Here is a 7050-nt window from a genome sequence, read left to right as displayed (position 1 = left end):
TAACCTCATCCTGGACAGATTCCTGGGGATGAGCCTCCTCCTTAAGATCACTCCCACTGTTGCCATTAGACTCCTGACAAGGGTCGAATCTCAGTGTGCTCCAGAAGATTAGGTACAAACTATAACCCAGGAGGAAGTTACACACAGCAAAAGAATTGGAAGACTTTGCTAATATATGTCAGCAGAAACCCAGGGGATATGTGTGGAAAGGGATACCAAGAGTGTTCGGCCAAATAGAGCAAAATGCAGCATTAAGTTGGGTGAATTCATTGATATGGGAGCACCTGCAGGGGCCTGGATTTAATGTGTGTGTTCATGTAGCTGGATGGAGGTGGCTCTCACAGTTTGCTTGGTAAGTTGACTGAAAATGGAACTTGACAGTGATCTACTTTTAATGAAGTTGAAATGCCAGAACTTCCCTGCCATGGTGTGGAGTAGAAAACCCAAAGGCTTAGGGAGATAGGAATATTGGAGCATTTTTATCATGTGAAATCAACATACTCATCCCCTAAGGATATTCCACCAGGCCTAAGAGACACTTCCTTCACTAGGGCACTGAAAAATACATTAGTGAGGGAAACACCTGCAGCATTGAAAAGCTCTGTTGTTGCTGCTTGTGTAAGCCAAGTATTACCATAGAGGATGCCACCTCCGAAATGGGCTCCCTGATGTCAGTGGGGATAATGAGAATCTGCAGTAGCAGAGGCCAAAGACAAGATGCGTGCATCTGCTGGAAAGGGCAGCAGAGACATACCAGCAATCAGAATGTCTTGGCCCCAGTAATCTTTGGCAACAGCTAGTTTGTCATCGTGTTCCTAAGAACAAATAGATGCACAGCCTGCTAAAGAATGGGGGGGAAGAGGGGGACATTGTAAAACTTTCAACAATAAAGATAAATTTAAAAAGAGGGAGCATTGAGTGATCTATGTAAGAGTGAAAAAAACAAAAACTTGCTCTGGTAGCCAAAATCCTGACTTGAGCAACCACAGCGGAGAGCCATGGTCTCTCCAAGTTCATAGACCTGTCAGCATGGATCCAGAGCCCCCTGACTGAAGGGAGGTTCGGTCTCCTTGAGGAAGGAATTGAAAATACCCACATTTTTCGAGGACTACTAGATACTGGCTCTGAATTGACACTAATTTCCGAGGATCCAAATACCACTGCGGCCCATCAAAGTGGGGGCTTAAAGTGGTCAAGTAACAGATGGGAGTCTTAGCTCAAGCCCAACTCACAGAGGGATCAGCTGGTTCATGGTCCCACTCTGTGGTTATTTCCAAGTTCCTGAGGGTATAACTGGAACAGATATTGGTGGCAACTGGCAGAATCCCCACATTGGGGATGGCCCATGGAGTGAGAACATTATTGCAGGAAGGGCTAAGTGAAAGCCCCTGCAACTTCCACTTCTTATCAAGATATTTAACTGGAAGCAATAGCACATCCCTGGGGGGATTGCAGAGATCGATACCATGCTGGGAGACTTGAATGGGCAGGAATCTGACCTGTGCAGGCATCCGATGGGATCCTGAAGAATGACTGCGAACTCTTGTAAACTTCATCGGTTGGTGACTCCAATTGTAGCTGCTGTCTCAGATGGAGTGTTCTTACTGCAACAAATCAACCTGGTCCCTGGTATAGTGGACTGGCTTACTAAAGACTCAGTTATAGACCACTCAGGACACCACACTCTGAAAGGATGGGGCTCTTTACCAGGATGCAGTATATACTTTCATCAGTGACCATTATCTGTTGCTGTCCCCCCTACAGTCAGACTACATGGGTCTGAGAACCATGGAAAATAGATCTTGCTATTCTATTATACTTAACGAGAGGGCTGGTGAACAAAATTCGTGCACTTGCGGGGGAGTCCCCTCAGCCCAGCCTGCACTCTCTCACAGTTCGGGAGCCTTTGGGGGATGTCTGACTGATGGCTTAGGCCCATGGGGAGCGGGCCTAAGCCAGCAGTCAGACATCCTTAGCGCTGCTGTGGAGGCGGGAGAGGCTCTGGTCACCGCTGCTGCACTCGCCAGCCATGAGCCCGGCTCAGGGCGTCTGACTGAGCAGCACTCCCCCGTGGGCCTGCACTGACTACCAGGGGGAAGCTCCTGTATTGAGCGTCTGCCCCCTGGTTGTCAGCGCATGTCATAGCGACCAGTTGTTCCACCATTCGGTCAATTTGCATATTAGCCTTTTATTATATAGGATAACCCACTTGTAGAATTTATGCTTACCATCTTGGCAACTTTGAGCTCTGCTGACTATATATGGTGTCCCCAAAAAATGTATACATTTGATTAGCTCAATTTTGAAAATGAAATGTATTTTAGTAAACACTGCCTTTATAATTATTCAAAGTGTTTGTATACATTTTGGGCACATCCTACATATAATCTATAAACTTGAACTATTTAATAGTAGGCTGCATGTATCATATTCTTTTGCATATAATACTTCAGTGTATATTTACTATGCATAAATGCTTACATATTTACAGTCATCACACTCAGGTATAGTATAAAGCATGTAATACTTTATAGCCTATACTCCAAATTCATCAGTATCTTTTATAGCAATTTCCCCCCTGAATTTAGGCCAGGATCAAGTATTTCATTTAGTTATTAGCCACTTCAGCCTCCTTTAATCTGGGATATTTCCTCAACCTTTCTCTCCCATGCCATGGACATTTTTGAAGAATAGCCGAATTATTTCTCCTGTATGTTTCTTCTTCTTATGTGTATATGCATATATGTGTATATCTATTAACAGTATGAATGCATGGGTTCTTTTATTCAGTGAGTTATCATCTATTACTGAACTTTTTTTGATGCTCAAATTGTGCCAGATTTGGCTTCTTCAAGCTGGCTCTTGTGTTTCTTTGTGGCCCTTATAATTTTATTTTATTTTTTTTTAGTACTTCTTTCCTAGCTCAACAAAATACCCCAAGCTTATCTGCTATCTTCCTTGCTCCTGCCCAGGCTGCAACCAGCCATTTCTTCAAGGAGTCCTGGTCCTTTGTATGAAACGTGTAGAAAGCAAGATCTGGGAACTAGGCATGTGTAAGGGTACCTATCTTATTTTTTCCATAAATTCTATGCTTCCCATCCTAATCCCCACAAAGTTTGTGTTCACTTCATTCATCCTATTTCTGCTTCTCCCTACTTCCCTCGTGAGAACCCTGCCTCCTACCATCCATATTTTACTCATGTGCTCAATCCACAATACACCCAATAGTTTCAGAATGGCCATGCCCTTGCCACCACAGCAAACCTACTAATTCAAGATTTGCCCTTTTTTTTTTAAGTTAATTGAATTAGTCCTATTTCCCCCTTCCATGTTATTTTTATCCATCTAAAATAGAGTTGGGTTTGTTTATTTATGTCTATATTCAGATTTTAGATGTCCTCCATCTTTTTAAAAATTATCTTTTATTTTTATTAATTTCAGAAGAGGAAGGAGAAACAGGAACATAAATGATGAGAATCACTGATTGTCTGCCTCCTGCATGCCCCCTTGAGCGGAATTGAACCTGGAACCCTTCAGTCCACAGGCCGATGCTCTATTCACTGAGCCAACCCAGCTAGGGCTCCCCCACCCTTTTGTTTAACATATTGACCATTAACATGATTTAAAAAGTCAAAACATACTCAAGGAAGTTCACCCTTCCCAGTCAGAGCTCTGTAGCTTCCTTCAAGAATGTAACCCACCCAACCAACCTAGCTCAGTGGTTGACCATTGTCCCATGCACCAAGAGGTCACTGATTTGATTCCTGATCAGGGAACAGCCTGGTTTTGGGGCCCAGTCCTCAGTAGGCGGTGTGCAGGAGGCAGCCAGTCAATGTTTCTCTCATTGACATTTCTCTCAGTCCCTCTCCCTTCCTCTCAAAATCAATAAGAACATTTTTAAAGAATGTAACCCAACAACCAAATGATCCTTCATTTCCCCTGCCCCTCATAGGTAACCAATTTTATTAGTTTGGGGGGTTATCCTTCTTGAGTTTTTCTCTGCAAAAATTTGCAGACACATTTCATTTTTTTTTTTAATCCTCACCTGAGGACATGCTTAGGAGATGGGAGAGGGAAACATGGATTGGTTGCCTTCTATATGTGCCCTGACCAGGGATTGAACGCAAAACCCAGGTATGTGCCCTGACTGGGAAGTGAACTGACAACCTTTTGGTGCACAGCACAATATTCACACAACTGAGCTACTCCAGCCAGGCCACACATTTTTCTTTCTTTTTAAAAAATTCTTTATTGTTTAAAGTATTAGATAAGTCTCCCTTTTCCCCCATTGACCTCTCCCCAGCTGCTCCCACCCCCCAGCACATACCCTCACCCCCCTACTGTCTGTGTCCATTGGTTATGCTCATATGCATGCATACAAGTCCTTTGGTTGATCTCTTAACGCCCCCCCACCCTCCCCCTGCCTTCCCTCTTAGGTTGGACGGTCTGTTCAATGCTTCTGACTCTGGCTCTATTTTTGTTCATCAGTTTATGTTGTTCATTACACATTTGTTTTCTTATTTCCCCTTCTTCCTTGCATAAAAAGGCAGCATAGTTTATACTCTTTGAATTTTGCTTTCTTCACTTAACAATATATCATGGAAAATTACTCCATACCAAATCAGTGATATAATTTCTAAATTACATACAGTAAAACATTTCATTCACTTACCAGCTGAATGACTGTTTACCAGCCACTGAGCTAGACACAGAGAGGGAAATGAGTAAAACAGTCCTTTAATGACGTTAGCCTCCAATAGAAAGGAGAGCACATAAAAACCATCAGTGTTCAGAGAGCCTGGAGCAGGGAGCCAATGGCAGGATGCCCCAAAGGACTGACACCTAAGCTTGAAGAATGAGAAAGTAGGTGAAGAAGCAGCACGTGCAGAGGCAGAGTTGAGTGAGGGCAAGGCATGTTGGAAATGGAAGTTTAATGGGGCTAAAACTTAAAATTTGAGTGTGGAAGCAGGATGTAGAAGGGGGAGACAGAGGTGCCCATAAGGAGGCTGGAGAGGTGGCATGGCACCAGGTGATCCAGTTAATCCCAGGAAAAAGCTGGACTGTGTTAGTCAGACATCCAGGAGACATGGTCTTTAAAATACCACTGGGACCCATTCACTTCACAAGTGTGTAATTGACGGCCTGCATTGCCAGGTCCTGCAGAAGGAACAGTATGAGTAAGAAGACAGAATTCAAGGAACTCTTAGATAAAGTGGGGCAAATTGCTGGGCAAACACACAGGAAGAGAGACTAACACACTTGAAGCTAGGAGTGAGGCCGAGTGAAGGAATACTCCCCAAAGAGTAAGGCAGATTTTTATCTAGGTGTGTGGGTGTTTGGAGGAGAGGGTTGGAGAAGCGTTCCCGTGCTAATGCCAGGAGTGAAAGACTGAGATATTAAAAGTTTCCCTGGGACTAAGACCACAGACCCATCTCCCATTCTCCACATAGCAATGAGTAATCCTTGATTTTATTAATCCTCACCTGAGGATATTTTTTCCATTGATTTTTTTTAGAGAGTGGGAGGGTGGGAGGGAGGGAAGGACAGAGGGAGGAAGAGAAAGAGAAACAAACACTGATGTGAGACACATGGATTGGTTGCCTCCCCACATCCCACCCCTCCACCCCAGATTGAAACTGCAACCCAGGTACATGCCCTTGACCAGAATCGAACCTGTGAACTCTTCGGTGCTCAGGCAGACGCTCTAACCACTGAGTACACCAGTCAGGGCTTATTCTTATTGATTTTTAGAGAAAGGGAGGGGAGAAACATTGATCCATTGCCACGAGTAACCCTTTAAAAATACAAATCTGATCTCTTAATTTTATGTAAAAGGCTGCTTTAAGGTTAATGTCTCTCTTAAAAATCTGGTCCCAGGTTGCTTACCTCTCCAGTTTTTGTGTTGTTGTTTTTTAATTTCCTCCCGCTTTGTGTTTTCTTAGCTCGACCCATCCTATTCCCTCTGCCTGGAGATCCATTACCCAACACTTGATTAGGTGTTACTCCTATCTGCTTTCAGAGTGTCCTGCGCTTCATCTATTGTCATTGAATTGTCTGAATCTACCACTAGTTTGAACTCTGAGGGCAGAAAGTGGGTTTAATTACAGTTGCATACAGAGCACCTAGCCTAACGTCCCAGTGCCTAACTAATTTTAAACGAATGAAGGCTGTCTTCACTGCAGTGAGGTGCATGCAGCATTTTGAACTAGACCCTGGGAACTTGGGCCTTCAGAGCAGTCTATTATTACAGTTTGCAGCGGTTCTCAACCTGTGGGTCGCGACCCCTTTGGCAGTCGAACGACCCTTTCACAGGGTTCGCCTAAGACCATCCTGCATATCAGATATTTACATTACGATTCATAACAGTAGCAACATGACAGTTATGAAGTAGCAATGAAAATAATTTTATGGTTGGGTCACAACATGAGGAACTGTATTTAAAGGGTCAGAAGGTTGAGAACCACTGGTTTAAGGGTTCATTCCAGGGCTTGGAGAAACAAACCATTTAGGTTTAAAATCATTGAAGTTTACACTTATTTAGCATTAGGCATAGATTTATCTGCAAAGATCGGCGTGCTCAAGCTGATAAATTTAAAGCCCATCTTTTTTCTTTTTTTTTAAGCAGATAAGGCCGGAAGTAGCTCCTCATGAAACCGACCAACCACCAAAGAACAGCAGCTTGTCTCGTCCCTGGATTTTTTTTTTGCACTTTGACCCCGCCCACGGGGCCACAAATGGCGGAAGAACTACACGCTACGTCGTGACAGCTCACAGCCTGCGGAGGCATCTCAACGCTACGCCAGCGGCGTGGGCGGGGCAGCCGGCTCTTCCTTCCTGTCGGCCGCCGCGGCTCCTCCCCCACAGCTTCACACGCTCATTGTGGAGCGACCGCGGCCGGCAGCCTCCACCGCTGTTAGAGAACCAGAGGCCCTAAGTCCTTGGCGCGCGTGAGCGCCCGCGCTGCCCCTCCCCACTCCAAAGGCTGGGGGCGCGCGGTTCACCTTTATTCTCTCTCCTTCCGCCCCAGCTAACCGCCCCTGCGCGCGCGGA

General features: G+C 44.8%; 1 long non-coding RNA gene across 1 annotated transcript in view; it reads right to left on the bottom strand.

Moving 5' to 3' along the window:
• Positions 1-511: 511 nt before the first annotated feature.
• The window catches only part of LOC111823780, a 7664-nt gene continuing 1125 nt past the window's right edge, over positions 512-7050 (bottom strand). The window contains exons 2-3 of the long non-coding RNA XR_002826880.1: positions 1500-1604; positions 512-841 (exon numbers count right to left, since the gene is read on the bottom strand). This is a non-coding gene — a long non-coding RNA (uncharacterized LOC111823780). The remainder of the gene's footprint in view (positions 842-1499; positions 1605-7050) is intronic.

This window comes from Myotis lucifugus, unplaced genomic scaffold (assembly GCF_000147115.1).
Source record: "Myotis lucifugus unplaced genomic scaffold, Myoluc2.0 scaffold_678, whole genome shotgun sequence".
NCBI classification, from domain to species: domain Eukaryota; kingdom Metazoa; phylum Chordata; class Mammalia; order Chiroptera; family Vespertilionidae; genus Myotis; species Myotis lucifugus.
Note: the sequence above shows the minus strand (reverse complement) of the source record. Positions and strands in the feature narration are given on the sequence as shown.